General features: G+C 43.7%; 1 long non-coding RNA gene across 1 annotated transcript; it reads left to right on the top strand.

Annotated features, from left to right (window-relative positions):
• The first annotated feature begins 7,947 nt into the window (after window positions 1-7,947).
• On the top strand, window positions 7,948-14,956 carry LOC116081854. The gene is made up of 2 exons (XR_004115042.1): window positions 7,948-8,042; window positions 14,719-14,956. It is a non-coding gene; the product is annotated as an uncharacterized LOC116081854 (long non-coding RNA).
• The last annotated feature ends 632 nt before the right edge of the window (window positions 14,957-15,588 follow it).

Genomic DNA, 15,588 nt, shown 5'->3' with positions numbered 1-15,588 from the left:
ATGTATATTAGAAAACCGTGTAAAACAGAAGCTGTTGGAGAAAAACTTAAACGTAAATGGCACAGCTACAATGGCTTAAAAAATTGTAGTTAATAAGCCAAGGAGTAAATAGAATCACTAGTCTAGCTCTAAGGCAAAAAGGGGTGGGAAAATAATATCTGGCTCTATGCCAAGGTAAGTTAACATTAGCATCTCACCCAGCATAATTATCTGTGTAAGGGCATCAAAAATGGCACGAAAATATGTATAGGAGACATCTTAGAATGAATCTACAAACAGGTTCTTACTGTCACCACAATGTAAGTAAAGAATAGGTATTCAATAGTCTAAACCACCTGTTGTGAAGCAGATATCTCTTTCTTACATAAAGGGTCTAGGGGAAATTGGATCAGAATTACCTCTAAGAATATCAAATAAAGGCTTCAGGTCTCTAGTAATAATTTTTAGGTAAGGACGAAGCCAAATAAAATCACCCAACAATTTTTTAAGAACAAGATAAGGTTATCAAATGGTCTCTTTACCTATTTTGGGGCCATAGTGACCCCCTCTCAAATAAGGGGATAGTAAACTTAAAAGCATAACAATACGTCTTGGGGAAAATTCCCAACAGACAAGAATAGTAAAGAAACAGACCTTTAAACCTATAACTATTAGTAAAATCTTTTTGGAATTGCCACAGGAGATGGCAATCTAGTCTGTAATGTTCTTAATCAAATCATAGAAACATAAATCTTGTACCTCATTATTTCTTAATCACGAAAATAGGCATGTTCTATGGAGAATCTGATTCTCTCGGATGACCTGCTTCTAATTGCTCTTGTACTAGCAAAGAATCTGATTCTAATTTCTCTAGAGATAAAGACCACTGATCAACCTACACAGGAGTATTATTAATCTATTAGATTTATCTGTATGGGGCACAGGAAATACAGTGGCCGCTATGGAAAAAGTGTGATCATAATAATGCTTATGGCCTCTGTATATATAAATGTCCCACTTGGACATCTGTCTAAAAGCCAGCTCAGGAGCTATAAGATACTAGTTTTGACCATCTAGGCTGTCTAGTGCCCACTATGTTGTTAATCTGTACTTCTTGTTCTAAGATCACCTTGATAAACACTCTAGCTCCGTGATCTCTATGTTGGGGAACCAAAACGCTGGCAGATGTACGCGCAGGAGACACTGGGAGGTGGCGGACCAAGGCCGCAGGCATGTGGGGCACGGCCGGAGCGCAGGGCTCCCCAGCCCCCAGGGGTTCCAAAACTGGGACCTTCCGCAGCCCCAGACTAGCGGCTAGTAGCACACACTTACACTGACCTGATTGACAGAATACCGCCAACTAGAAAATTAATATCTCACTGGAAAAGACTCGTAGTAACGAAAGGGCTAGTAGAAAGTAAATTGTTTTCTAGAGAACTGCGCATGCGCAAAAAAGCGACCACCGCAAGGCAGTTTGGGAAATGTAGTCTGAGGGCTGACTTCTGCAACCTGCACTCCTCTGTACGAACCAGCCCAGAGCAGGCACTGACGTGTAGCCACAGACGGCGAGCGGGGCCGGAGCGGTGCCTGACCGGCAGGCCGGGCACACCGGCCCCACACCGCCTCCCAGCAGCCGTGCTGCCACCTGGGGCAGCCTCGCAGCATCCCCGCCAGGCCCCAGCCCTCTGCGCTCTGGACAGCCTCAATGGGGGAACTCCGGAGCTGGCGAGGGGCACGGGCGCACGAGGGCAGGGAGCGCACCACGGAGCTGGGGCGCGTGCGGGGGACGCGGCTCCGCCAAAGACCCCGGCCCGCCCGGTGAGGGGCGCGTGACAACGGAGCAAGCGGCAGCTACCCTGGCCCTGCTTGGCAGACCGGCTGACTGGCAGATCCGATGCCGGATTCTTGCGCACTCCCCCGGGCCCGCCCACCCCACGCACTCTGTAATACAGACACAAGACAAGACTTCTCACTCACACCACGATACAAAATTCGCATGTAACATGAAAACACATAAACATATACCTTAGCAGCTCTGAGCACCGAGCTGAAAAACCAGGGGAAAGACTGCCTCTACCGCAGTCCAAGTCCCTCGGAACCAAGTCCGAGCATCTAGCCTGAACCGGCTGAACCCCCTGAACCCCAGCTAATCTAGCTGGACACCTGGCATGCCAGTCTCCTCGGCGGAATAGCCCCCGCGCCGAACTCATGTCGACATCTTGGCGAAAAATCCTCGCCATCAAATCTAGCTAGAATTGAGAGCTCTAGTGTTACAAATTCAACTCAGCCCCGGTTAAAGAGATTTTGGGGCCGCCTCATAAATATGACTTTCAACCCAGCCCCGGTTAAAGAGATCTTGGGGCCGCCTCATAAATAAGACTGTAAGTGGAAATCTTTTAAATTTTCTAGAAGAAAATTAGCCCATCTTATCTTCAACCCAGGGGCAAAAGGCTTCACTCTTACCGCTAATTCTCAAACCATCTACCCCAGATCTGGGGAGCTGTCTAGAAATCTCCGTATCCATGATACATTACCGCTCCTAGAGCACTCTCAAGTCTTAGCCCCACGTTGGGCGCCATCTGTTGCCTCCCGGTTGGTGCTCTAGGACTGGGACGAACAATTATCTGTGGGAGCAAGCAGTTAGTAAGGAAAGACACAGACGCCAGGTAGATGTGATAAGAGAGAGAGCTTTACTGTAATTCACTCAGTATTTATAGTTAGGCTTGGGAACCAGACCCAGAGGAATTCGACACTTGCCCATATAACATAAACAGGAGGGAATCCATTAACACCAGACCAGAAGGAGATCTTGAAAGGAAGATCCGGTAAACCTTTAACATAAATATGAGACTTGCTAAGTCTATGATCTAAGGAGCAGCAGTCAGGACTCCTCCACACAGCAGGTGCTCAACTCCAGCTTGCAGCCTGTCGGGGCTGCTTACAGAACCAAGTCACTCCCAAGCAACAAGGTTGGGGGACGGAGTCCACACTGAAGGTCCCTGTGCCCTTTTGGTTTTTGATCCATCAATAATGATGCCAAAGGCCAATGGCTGGACATAGAGTGGGACATTTTGAGTTGCTCAAGCAGGACACAGAGAGGAACTAGAGATTCACCATGACTTGGGGAAGAAGAGTGGAATGCAATTGCAGCAAGAGATTAAGCCAACCAGTCATGTGAGAATTTGGGTGGATGGCCACTGGCCACTTCCCCAATTGGGTCTGGGGTAGCAGGGGAAGGTTTAGGAGTGCCCAGCCTTTGAGGTAGCCAAGGCATTTTAAAATAAGCTAATGTGTGTGTGTCTTCCATTTGTGGATCCAAAGATAGATAGCTCCTGGGCAGGTGCCCACATGTGATCTGCTGAGGGCCAAATCAATGTAGCCAAAATTCCCAAAACAATGGATTCTAATCTTCTGGAACTGCAAATTCCCAAGTAAAGGCTTTAAAAAAAAAGTTTCCTTTGTCATTGTATTTCTTCACAGAAAGATAGAAATAATTAAAATAGACATGGAAAAAAATAGTAAGTGTGAAGAACCAATCACTACCAAGAGGAGACCAGGCTGACAGGACAACAGAATCCTCCACAGGATCCTGGAGCAAAGAAAGAGCTTAAGGAACAACTACAGAGACCTGAGCAAACTAAAAACTTCACTGATGAACAATGATCAATACAACTCTATCAGTTATAACAAATAATCTCTACCAATAGCAATAAGAGGGGAAAGTAGGTGGATGCCCTTACAATTTGTCTAGAAACATAAAGCAATACATTTTTTTTTTCAAAAGTGACTTTTTCTCAAACTAGACTTGGGTCTGATAATGAAGGCAAACCATTTGTGGGTAGGCCAGATAGAGTTTTATTCTAGCACTAGCCAGCTGTTCGACTGGCTTCAAGAAAAAAACCAACCAAACAAACAAAAAAAAAAAAAAAAAAAAAAAACAGAAATAAGAGAACATGACTGGTATATCATGCTGGAGGAAGGGCAGCGGGGAAGGTTTATTATAGATAAAAGGGAGAAAATAGCCAGAGGCAAAGGCTTCTGGCTGCCTGCTGCTATGCTCCCAAAGTGAATCCTAGAGATGTGACCAACAGACTGAGTCAGACCATGTGAGGAGAAGTGGGGAAGAGGTGAGAGTCAAGGGCCAAAAGGCCAGAAAATTAGGAGACCAAAAAAAGGCAAAAATGACTATGTACCCGAAATGGCTGGATTATATAGGGAACAGAGGAGCTAGGAGAAGGAAAACCTACCCCAGCACCTAGGCTGGAAAATTTAGGATCAGGAGTGGGGTATGTCAGCAAGGAGAACCCTGAAACAGGTAGGGACTAAAGGATGCTGAAAAAACCTGGCAGTCAGCATCTGCTTAATGAGCATCTTAGTTGGCCAATTGTCTCAGGTGTGAGACCTACCATCAGTTACATATAATCATGAAGTATCTTTATTCTTCTATACAATGGATACGTTGTAAAATTTGCTAAAAGGATTACATGGCTTACTGTGTGGACAAGGTGAGCACTCATAAAGAAAAATTATTATTTTTACCGTCATCATTATCATCATCATCATTATCATTATTATAAAGGCATATCACTTGGCAAATGGCAAATAGCTAACAAGCATCAATTTCTTTACCCATTCTTTTGTGTATCTGTTCTTGGTACCGCATGTACACACTACCTCAGATATCAAGAGATTGCATGTCTCTATACAAACCCTTTCAGACAAGCATAGTGTACACTCCACTACAGAAAAAGTCACAGTGACTACTCAAGGCATGCTCAGCAACCTTCGGTGTATGCCATCAGCTGGCTTCTGTTCCTTTAATCTTTCTCATCGAAAGTTGGAGTGGCCTCAAGTTTTGTCTATTCATATTTACCAGTATTCCCACATGGTTGGGGTCTCTACACCCGACTGAATTAAGTAAGTAAAATAGGGTGTATGGAATAATATGATATCAAGCCTGTTTATGAGATTTTAATACAAACACAGCATGACAATTTTGTTGGTGCTTGCATCCTACCAGAAGTCTTAAGCCTGGAGATAATTGTTATATGCACTTGCCCAGAAGACAGAGTACAACAGAGATGCTTAGTCTAAGTTCCATTTGAGTACCAAGGGATAGAGGAACTGGTCAACAAGATGTGGCACATCACCTCCTAGAGAAGTGGGAAGAGGATCCAAGGAGGGACCCAAGAAGTGTCAGAATACCTATAAAATCTGTAAAGTTCATTGTCCAGTTTAGTCCTAACCATAAGTAGTTAAATTTCACACCAGCAGCTTTTACTAGTTATCAAACTATTTAAATTGCTTATAAAGAGTATATTTCAATTTTGTGAAGGTCATCACATAGGATTCTTTCTGACCCAGTGGAATAGCTAGGCGATGCTAAGCATTCAATGCTGCTATGACTCCTGGTGAAATTCTTTTGTGGAGGAAACAAGTGATGTCACTGCTGGTGCCTATTGACACCCAGCATGGTCCAGGTTCAGCATTTGGTTGTGTGAATAACTCAATGTGACTCAGAAATCTGACTTTTAGTGATTGAATACTATTGTGGAACAGGCATGGCACACTCACCAGAGTGACCTTATTTAGCATGATGCTTATAAACTGAAAGGAAAAAAAACTAAAACGTTGTCTTCACAAACGCAGTGCCAGGGGTTGGAGGGTAGGGTTCTCATTATCACCTATGTCTAGGATTGCAGTTCATATAGAGGTTCAACTTAGAGTTGTAGGATATTTTTAATTAGCTAAAACATGACCTTAGACAAAATTTTTTAGTAACCTCCCTATTTGTCAGCTTTTCATAGGCCGATCTAAACCAATAGTTCTCAATGTGTGGGTCTCAACCCCTTTAGGGGTCTAATGGCACTTTCACAGGGATCGCCTAAGACTATCAGAATACACAGATATTTACATTAAGACTCATAACAGTAGGAAAACCTAGTTATGAAGCAGCAACAAAAATAATTTCGTGGTTGGGGAATCACCACAGCATAAGGGTGGCAGCATTTGAAAGGTTAGAGAACCACAGCTCTAAAATGTCAACATGGATCAAAGATCTAGAAACTTCTGAGAAGTGTGTTTGGCAGTTGAATCTTGGGAATTTTACAAGATGTGTTTAGAGAGCTTAAAAGATTCCCAGGCTTCTAGAAACCATGAAGCAAGACATGAGGGTTAGGAATTATTCAACTAGAGGCTAAGTAGTCTATGAGAAAGTCTTTTGGATAGCCTGGGGTAGGGGACTCTCAATGCTCAGAATACATGAGATCTGCCCGAGATCTCTTTCTTGTAGCTAAAGCAAGAACTGTGGAGATGAGAGTCTTAATACTTTCCAGCTTCCATGTCCCCATATGTCACCCAGAACTTGGCACAATGGGAATCAGTAAGCATAGTTGATTCCCATTAGTGTTCCGAGATATGCAGGATTTCTAATCAGAGTGTTATTCCCTATTGCTCCTGCTAAGATAGGTCAGCTCCTGTATTCCAAGCCTGAGGCACAAGGATAATCCTTAGTGAAAAGGAAAGAAAAGGCTAGCCCTGAGGTTTCTCTCCTCTCCCTCGGCTTTGAATGAAATTAAGAAAACAAAGGAGAGTGAGCATAGATGCTGGGCTTCTCAAGCACCATACACAGAGTGTGCTCTTTCCCCAACCCTTGTCCATCTCACCTAACCCCACCAAACATTCATGGCAGTGAAGCCTGCAGCACAGCACCGAATACCACTGCAACATGTAATTGCATTAGCCTTGACTTGGGCACTGTGGGAGACTCTGTATTCTTGTTCAAAAACATTTTCCCTTCTCCCCCAAGGGAGAACGGTATTTCCCCTCTTCTCAGGAGGTCAGTTTGGTTTGTTGATGAGGTACAAACAGAAGTAACTGTTCTGAGGAGCTTTGAGAGGTAGTTTGCGGCTCCATACTGTGGCTCTCTACCGAGAGGATTTCAACATTCCATTCAAAACTTGCCCTATAACCTAGGTCCCAGATGAGGAGGCTGTGAGCTCCTCCCTACGCCAACCAACAGAGGACAAACAATATCAGGACCCAAGGAAGGACAAATGACATGAGCAAGAAAATAACCCTTGTTTGAATAAGCTGCCAAAATTTGAAATCACATTTTTGTACTGCAGCAAAACACAGCCTATTTTATCGGATACAAACATACATTGTAAAACTGGCAAGTGTGCTGGATGCTCTTACAAAATTAAAGTACATAGACCCCTTTCTTGGGATGTTCCTATTACATGTGCAGCAGAACATTATACAAATGAGATTGTGACAGACTTCTCACAGAATCACCCTGGTAAACTTTCTTCAGGAAAGAAGCACATCCATACAGAGCTGGTGGGATTGCGTCATCATGGTGCGTGAAGAATGATGCTGAGCACCATGCTGCCTAGAGGAATCTACAGTGTACTTGTTAGTCACTGCATCATGCTCAAAGGTACCATGTCCAAAGGTCCCTATTTCCAAGAATAGCTCACTGTTGCCTGGTTGCCCCAGTGACACTATCGGTAGGTCTTCCTTTTATTCCTCGAGTCCCTTCAGTGGTAACAAATCATATTAACAGTAATGAGTGTAGAATCCAATGTCTGCTAAGGACACTCAGTGGGCAGATACCATGATGGACAGGCTAGGGTTATCAGACCAAGCCATGTGTACCAATCAGACTAAATGTTCTAGATACATTGCGTTACCTGAGTCACACTCCTAAGAGGTTGGTTCAAAGGCTACTCTACTGCTCTACGGCCCTGATGGGACTTCATACTCTACCCACATCTGATTAGACCTGAAATAGACAATGCCCGACCATAGAAACTGCTATGATGTGGATAACTATCTGGCTCAAAGTCCCTGGAGGCTTGGTCTCCAGCCCATGGCACTAGTGAGAAGCAATGGAAGCTTTATGACATCACTCTTAGTGAGACATATTAGTTCATGGTGGGTGTATTCTTTAAGACCCCAGCCCTCTTCCTGTTTTGCATCTTAGCCATGAGGAGAACATTGTCACTTCTCATGACTACCTGCCATTACCATCAGCCTCCCCTAGAAGAGGCCTAAAAACAGTAAGTCTGCCTGATATGGACCCTCTAGACCCAGAGCCTGAAAACCTCTTCTCCCTATAAATTGATTGCCTTGGGTATGTGTCACAGTGATGGAAAGCTGACTAACACAGATGTAATCTGGCCACCAAGGATTACAGGCCACTTTGGGGGAGGCACATTTTAAAACTTGTTCATTCATTTAGGAAATGATTACTAAGCAACTGTTCTGGGCCAGGTCCTCCATGCTGAATAGTGGAGGACCAGCCAACCACATGCTCTGCTTAGAAGTCCAACAATGAGATGCACAGGAGAAAAGCAACACTTCTGAGGTGATGGGGGCCATCAGGGCTGCTGTATTACCCCCATTTCTCACTACCACTGAATGCTGGGAGGAGGTATAGCCTACCTTGTGGCTGCTGCAATGGCTTAACCCACCTCCTGCTCCCTGCAGCGTCCTCAAAGCCAACCTCCATTGGAAGTCAAAATTAGCAAGTCAAAATACAGGATGCCAATTTCATTTTGATACCAGGTAAATTGTGTGGGTTTCACGTGTTACACATGACAAGCTTACACTAAAAATTATTCCTCAGTTAACTGATCTTCAGATTTCACTTCATGATCTAGATTTTATTGGCACTGTTACCACCATTCTATGATCAGGAGAGGCCACAGGCAGATGCAGAGTGTCATAGTTAGACACTGTTTCTATGATAAAACACCAAGACCGAAGCCAGTTGGGAAGGAAAGGGTTTATCTTGCTCATGATCCCATGTTATAATTCATCACTCAAGGCAGTGAGGGCAGGAACTCAAACAGGGCAGGAAACTGGTGGTAAGGGCTGAGGCAGAACCATGAAAAACTACTACTTACTGGAGTGCTCAGCAAGCTTTCTCACAGAATGTAGGACAGCCAGCACAGAGATGGTACCACCCACAATGAGCTAGGCCTTCCCACATCAGTCAGTCAAGAAATTGCCCTACAAGCCTGCCTAAAGCCGGATCTTCTGGAGGTGTTCTCTCAATTTAGGTTTCCTCCTCTCTGACAACCCTAGCTTGTGTTGAGTTGACATAAAACTAGCCAGTACACAGAGATAGGCAGCATATGTTGGAGGGTAGAAGTATAGTTACAGCAATATCAATAGCTAAGAGATTCCATGCAAGACAGACCTAATGGTAGTTCCATTTTCAACGGCCACAGTACACCACGAAAGCCTCTCTCCTTGATAACTTCCCCAGGTTGACCTTTCCAAAATCTGGAGAGCTCTTGTTCCATCGTTCCTTAATTCTAATTGGTCATCATAAATAACAAGCCTTAACAAAAAGAATGGTTAAAGCTGAGTACTGCCCTTGCTGCCTGTAATTGGTATGTTCCTTAGAGTCTTGGTTATGCCCACAAGATTCAAAAGATCAACTCCCCAACCCATGTGTCGGCACCAAACACTTCCTGTATGCTTGTTTCCCACACTGGATTCCAGCTTGATGGTGCTCAACAAAGACTTGATAGAGTCCATCAAGGAACTCAAGTCGGACAAGAAATGTAAGAGTTGTAAGCAAACAGAAGTCCAGAGTGACAAGCTTGGAACCGGTGCAGAGAACACTTCTAGCCAAGCACCTGGCTCCTGACAGCTGATCACAAGTTTCAACTGAGATTATTTGTCTCCAGGGACAGAGATCTAGTGTGTCTCTCTCCCCCGTGTCCCAACCTCCTTTCCTTCTCTCACTAAGGGGTACTATGATCTTCAGGCCCACAGAGAAGCCAGCCTGCCAGGTCTCCCTAACATTTTGGACTACTCCTTCAGTTTTCCATTCTCAATCCTCAGCCCCACTGGCCTGCCAAAAACTCCTAGTACTTCCAGTTAGTTATCCTTGATGCCGACCTCCCACCCTGATGGCTGGCTATAACCCAATTCCATCAATCTGTCTTCCAGAGCCCAGTCATCCACAGGAGACCTGTCCCAGTCTTTCATTTAACCAAAAAAATATGCCTGTGTCATATAAAGGTTTCCGTTTTTAGGAAGCCCATATGCATGCAGGTAATCATGCTGGGTGACAGGCATAGCATTGATATTAAAGATTTATAGCAGTGTCAGAGATGGAAATAATGAATGATGTAACTTTTCCAAAACCAGGAAGTAGGTTGGTTCATACAGCTACCCTTTTAATTCTACCTCAGCTTCCTAGTTTCTGGGTTGGCTCACACAAGGCCCTAACCAGTGGCTACAACACCAGTAGCTTGCAAGTAAGAATGTCAGTACAGATCTATTTCTGAGGCGAATTCAGCAACAGGCAGAGTTTGAAGTGTGAAAAAGAAAACTGAGGCTCACGGCTCATGGCTGTGCATGGGAGGAGGGGGAGGAACTGGCTGTGCGTGGGAGGAGGGGGAGGAACTGTCTGTGCGTGGGAGGAGGGGGAGGAACTGTCTGTACATGGGAGGAGGGGGAGGAACAGGAGCTCCCCCAGCGGCACCAGCACTCTCCTCCCAACCACAGCTTATTACAAACGAGTCTCTATTCTGTCTCCTAACACGACGACACGCCAAGCTGAAAAAGAGGCACATCATTGTGAGGCTTGACTGTTTGCTTTTAGTAGCCAGTACCGTCTGTGCCAACTCTCTTGTTTTCTTGCCAAATACAGAATTGCAACCCAGAGTAACCTATCTTTGCTGGGTGCTGGACTTGCAGAGTCTCTACCAGTGAACTAGCTTTTACTGCAAATCTCAATATGGAAAAGACAGGAGAGCTGATCTTCCTTTGAGGGCCACATACTCCTCAATGTGCCAGGCACCATGGAGGAAGATTTAGGCAGTTGTTTTTCCAACCTAAACTGCCCAAAAGAATCTCTACCAGTAGCTAGGGCCTTGCATCAGTTGGTAAGGCTTAAATGACCGACTTACTGAGTTTGCATTTGTAATGCTAGGGAGCCTGTTTTGTGGGTGTGGGTTCTTCATCCTGCCTGACTGATACAAGACAACCTATCCTGTCCAGGACAAGGCTAGTGAAACTCCATCCTCTCCCTTCCCCATCACTGTTGACTTTGGCTAATCTTCAAGATGGCAAAAAGAAGAGGCCCTACTACCCCACAGTTGATTCTGAGACCCGTGAAGGAAGCTGACCATTCCTTCCAACAATGAGCAATGAGGTCATGGTGAAACTTAGCTTTGAGACTCAGCAAAGAAACAAGCTGTTCTTCCTTTCCCCGAGGTCAGCTCTGGTGTGCTTGTCTGTGATAGCCTTTGGATGCTTTGCAGCAGGTGGCTTTTAATTTCCCTTTCTTTTTAAATTACAGTATGGGTTTACTTTTTCTTATGATAATGATCATTTTCTGACTTCCTTTTCTTACTAATATATATTAGCAACATTTACCGTAAACCGTTTTTAGAATCATAACTTACTTGTTTTCATTGACCATCATTCTTTATTAATTCCTACTACTACTTTATCAATTCCTATTAACTACTACTACTTCTTCTTCTCCTTCTCTCTCTTTTTCTTCTCCTCCTCCTCCTCCTCCTCCTCCTTCTTCTTCTTCTCCTTCTCTCTCTTCTTCTTCTTCTTCTCCTTCTTCTTCTCCTCCTCCTCCTCCTCCTCCTCCTCCTTCTTCTTCTCCTCCTCCTCCTCCTTCTTCTTCTTCTTCTCCTTCTCTCTCTTCTTCTTCTTCTTCTCCTTCTCCTCCTCCTCCTCCTTCTTCTCTTCTTCTTCTTCTTCTTCTTCTTCTTCTTCTTCTTCTTCTTCTTCTTCTTCTTCTTCCTCTCTCCTTTATGTCTCTTTCCCCTATGTCTCTCCCTATGTCTCTCTCTGTGTGCACGTGTGTGTGAGAGAGAGAGAAACAGCAGATGGACAGATAGACAGACAGAAAATATGTACATTTGTAAGTGCATACCTATATTCTCATGAGTAGAAGTAAGATTTGGGTATTGGATGTCCTGCTCTGTTGCTCTTCACCTTATTCCTCTGAGACAAAGACTCACTGAACTTGAAGCTAGGCAGGCAGTCAGCAAATCCTGTGATCCTTCTGTCTCTGCCTACCCAAAGCACTGAGGTTCTGAGCTTGAGCACATGCCTAGCATTTTACGTGAGTGCTGAGTCCCAAACTCATGCTTGTGTGGCAAGTGTTCTTACCCACTGAACCATCTCCCTGTCCCCTAAGACAATCTAGAGGGGGACAAGGAGAAGTCCTATCTGCATCTGACAAAATTGTCAGCATGAAAGTGAGGTGATATCTGAAAGCCTACAGATTTAGAAGACTCTCAGGTTGACAAAAGGCATGAATTTTTAAATTTAAGATTGAGACCCAGAAGAGATGGTCACCAAATAAAAGATATAAATTCTGTGATTTAATAACCACATCAAGAAACACACATAAATCCAGCTTTCCACCTCTATACATGATGATTACATTCCAAAGACCAATGAGACACACACACACACACACACACACACACACACACACACACACAATCTTAATAGCAACCAGAGGAAAGACTGGCTATCCAAAAAAGAAACAGTTGTTATACGATTGGCCCACTTCTTACCAAAAATAATCAAAGCCAGATGATAACAGACAAAGGCCTTTACAATGCTAAGAGCAAAGAGGGATGGATTCTAACTATCCCAGATAACAGGGGCGGGGGCAGTTACCTTCATAACTAAAGTAAATCCAACAAAAGGACTAGCTACCATGGCCCTTGCAGGACTCAGAAAAAGCAAGGGTTGGGAACCACCAAAATGTAACTTCTAACCTTGAAGAAATAGAAGAAAATCACTAGACTCTTTAGGAAAGTGGTGAGAAAGACCAGCATTGGCTGCTCTGCAGCCAACTGACAACCAGTCTATCCATCAGAGAGGATGAAGGGGATGTGCACTCCACCCATTCTCCTCACTGCAACCTGTTCCTGTCAGTCTCCCTCTCATTCTTTAACCTGTTAGAATGTAGAGAGATGCTGTTCTTGTCTAGAGAGTAGACAGAAAAGCTAGAAGTGAGTCTGGACAAGGTTGAAAGACAATGTCCAGTACCACCAACATCACTGATGCCTGCACAAACACAGCTGCCCTTCCAATAGGAGGTCAGTATAAAGACTTCCCAAAGCTTGGGAGATATTACAACACCAGACAGCTGACAGACCTTTTGAAAAGGCATATGATTTACACTTTTTAAAAAATAAACCCAAGGGTAAATGATCCATTCCAGGAAATTGTCAAGAGCAAGCCTTTTGAACTGTAGGAAACACACAAAGACCTAAGAATGGGGTTAGTCACAATGAGTAATGAGACATGGGGTAAAAGCAGTACTCAGGGTTGGATACAGGATGCTGTAGTGAATGAAATGATACTGCCTGTTCTGAAGGAGGGAAATATGGCTTACTCAGGGTTGGATACAGGATGTTGTAGTAAATGAAATGATACTGCCTGTTCTGGTCAGAGGAAGGAGAGAAATATGGCTTAGTTTTCACTTAACTCTTACTTTTTTTTCTCCATTAATTCAATCTTGACTACTGGTTTGCTGTATATTGTGTTTGTTATGTTTAGGGACTCAGCTTGTACCCTGGATTTCTCCAAGACTTTTAACATGAATGGGTGTTGGATTTTTCCCAAAGACTTATTCAGCATCTAGTGAGATAATCATGTGACTTTTTTCTTTCAGTTTGTTTATATGGTACAAAACCTGGACAGATTTTTATATATTGACCATTCCCTGCACCCCTGAGATGAAGCTTACTTAATCATGGTGAATGAGGTTTTTGATGTATTGCTGGATTTGGTTTGAAAGAATTTTATTGAGTTTGTATAGACATTCAGAAGTGAGATTGGTCTGAAGTTTTCTTTGTGGTTGGGCCCTTGTGTGGTTGATTAACCCTTACTCTTAAAAACTATAATAGTAATCACAAAATTAGCATAATGTCTTAGTTAGGATTTTCCTGCTAAGAACAAACACCATAACCAAAGCAACTCTTACAAAGACAACATTTAATTGGGCTGGCTTACAGGTTCAGAGGTTTAGTTCCTTATCATCAAGACAGGAACACGGCAGCATCCAGGCAGGCATGGTGAAAAAGAAACTGAGAAGTCTACATCTTCAGATGAAGGCTGCTAGCAGGACATTGGCTTCCAGGTAGCTAGGAGGACGGTCTCATAGCTCACACCCACAGTGACACACCTACTCCAACAAGGCCTTACCTTCTCTAATCATGCCACTCCCTGGCTCTAGCACACCCAAACCATCACATCTGGGAAAGGGAAAAACAGAAAATGATAAAAATCAAATGGGAAAAATATGATAAAACTAAAACAGAAAAGATCATAGAAATAAACTAAAACACATAACAGAATAGCTGAGTATGTGTATGACTTAAGCATAAAAAATAATCTTTCTGGTTTAAGCAGGACCTCCTCTATGACTCCTGCTCTCTGACCATACCCTTTTGTCTCTCTGGATTATACAAGATCCTTTTGATTATGGTAGAAAACTAAGCCAAACCTGCTTAGGCCAAAAAAAGAATGGGGGACATTTATTTGCTCCCACAATCCGTATACCAGAGAGTAAGAGGTAACTGACTCCAGAGACTCAAACACCATCAGCTCATCCTTCCAGGGAGCCTTGAGTCGCCTCTCCTGGGTTCAGGGCTTCTCTTCAGGGTTCTGCAAGGGTCTTGCTTCATTGCTACCATTGGGTTGTTGTTGTTGTTGTTTTTTACATGCTAGAGTTCCTGCTTCAGTTAAGAAATCAGTGGGTCATCCTCAATGTTACATGTAGCCTTCTGATGCAGAGCAAGGACTGGCAGTGGAAACGAAGGGAATGAGCCTCCCCTGAGAAGCTGACTTTGAAATGAGAAGAGCAGCATCTCCCAGAGTAACTCCAGACACAGCCACCAGTTACTAAATGTGTAAGACTTTTCAAAGTGCATGGCTCCAACAGTTCTTATTTCTGCTCATGCCCGCCCCACCTCCCTGTTGTTTGTCTCTTTCTTAGGGATGCCTCCTCAGTTTATGTCTATGGTTGAGTCTGCGGCTTTACATGGGGAAGATGCTCTGCATAACCTGAATAAAGCCTATTAAATAAAAGATGATGAATGTAGTCGATTTTTCTCCTCTAAGATAACTACTTTAGAAGAAAGGAAGTTTGATGCGGTCTAGGCTTCCAGAGGCTTCGTGGGCATGGTTTATTGGCTGGTTCCTCCAAATGTCTGTAGCAGTTCACATACCCATGGAGGGACAGGACATGGCTGAGCAACCATTAACTCACATGTGTGAAAAAGAAAGAGAAAAAAAGAAAAAGAAAAAGGGTCCACAGAATCCTTCAAGGGCACATTCATTGTGATGAAAAAAAAACTGCCTGTAGGCCCCATTTCTTGAAATGTCTACTACCTTGAAATAACTAAAACTAGGGCTTAGCCTTCAACTTGAAAACATTGGGGAACACATCAGTCTCCAACTTTACCAAGGACTTTCTTCCTCCATTCGAAGTGGAACTAGATTGTACTGATGAAATGTTGTGTTTGTATGTTTGGACTTACAACTTCAGGGGTCACCCTGCAGTTAATACAAACATCCTTTGTATCCATTGCTGTGGTG

The sequence above is a fragment of the Mastomys coucha genome, unplaced genomic scaffold (assembly GCF_008632895.1).
Source record: "Mastomys coucha isolate ucsf_1 unplaced genomic scaffold, UCSF_Mcou_1 pScaffold11, whole genome shotgun sequence".
Lineage (NCBI taxonomy): Eukaryota > Metazoa > Chordata > Mammalia > Rodentia > Muridae > Mastomys > Mastomys coucha.
The sequence above is the reverse complement of the archived record's forward strand: the minus strand, read 5'-3'. Positions and strand labels throughout refer to the sequence as shown.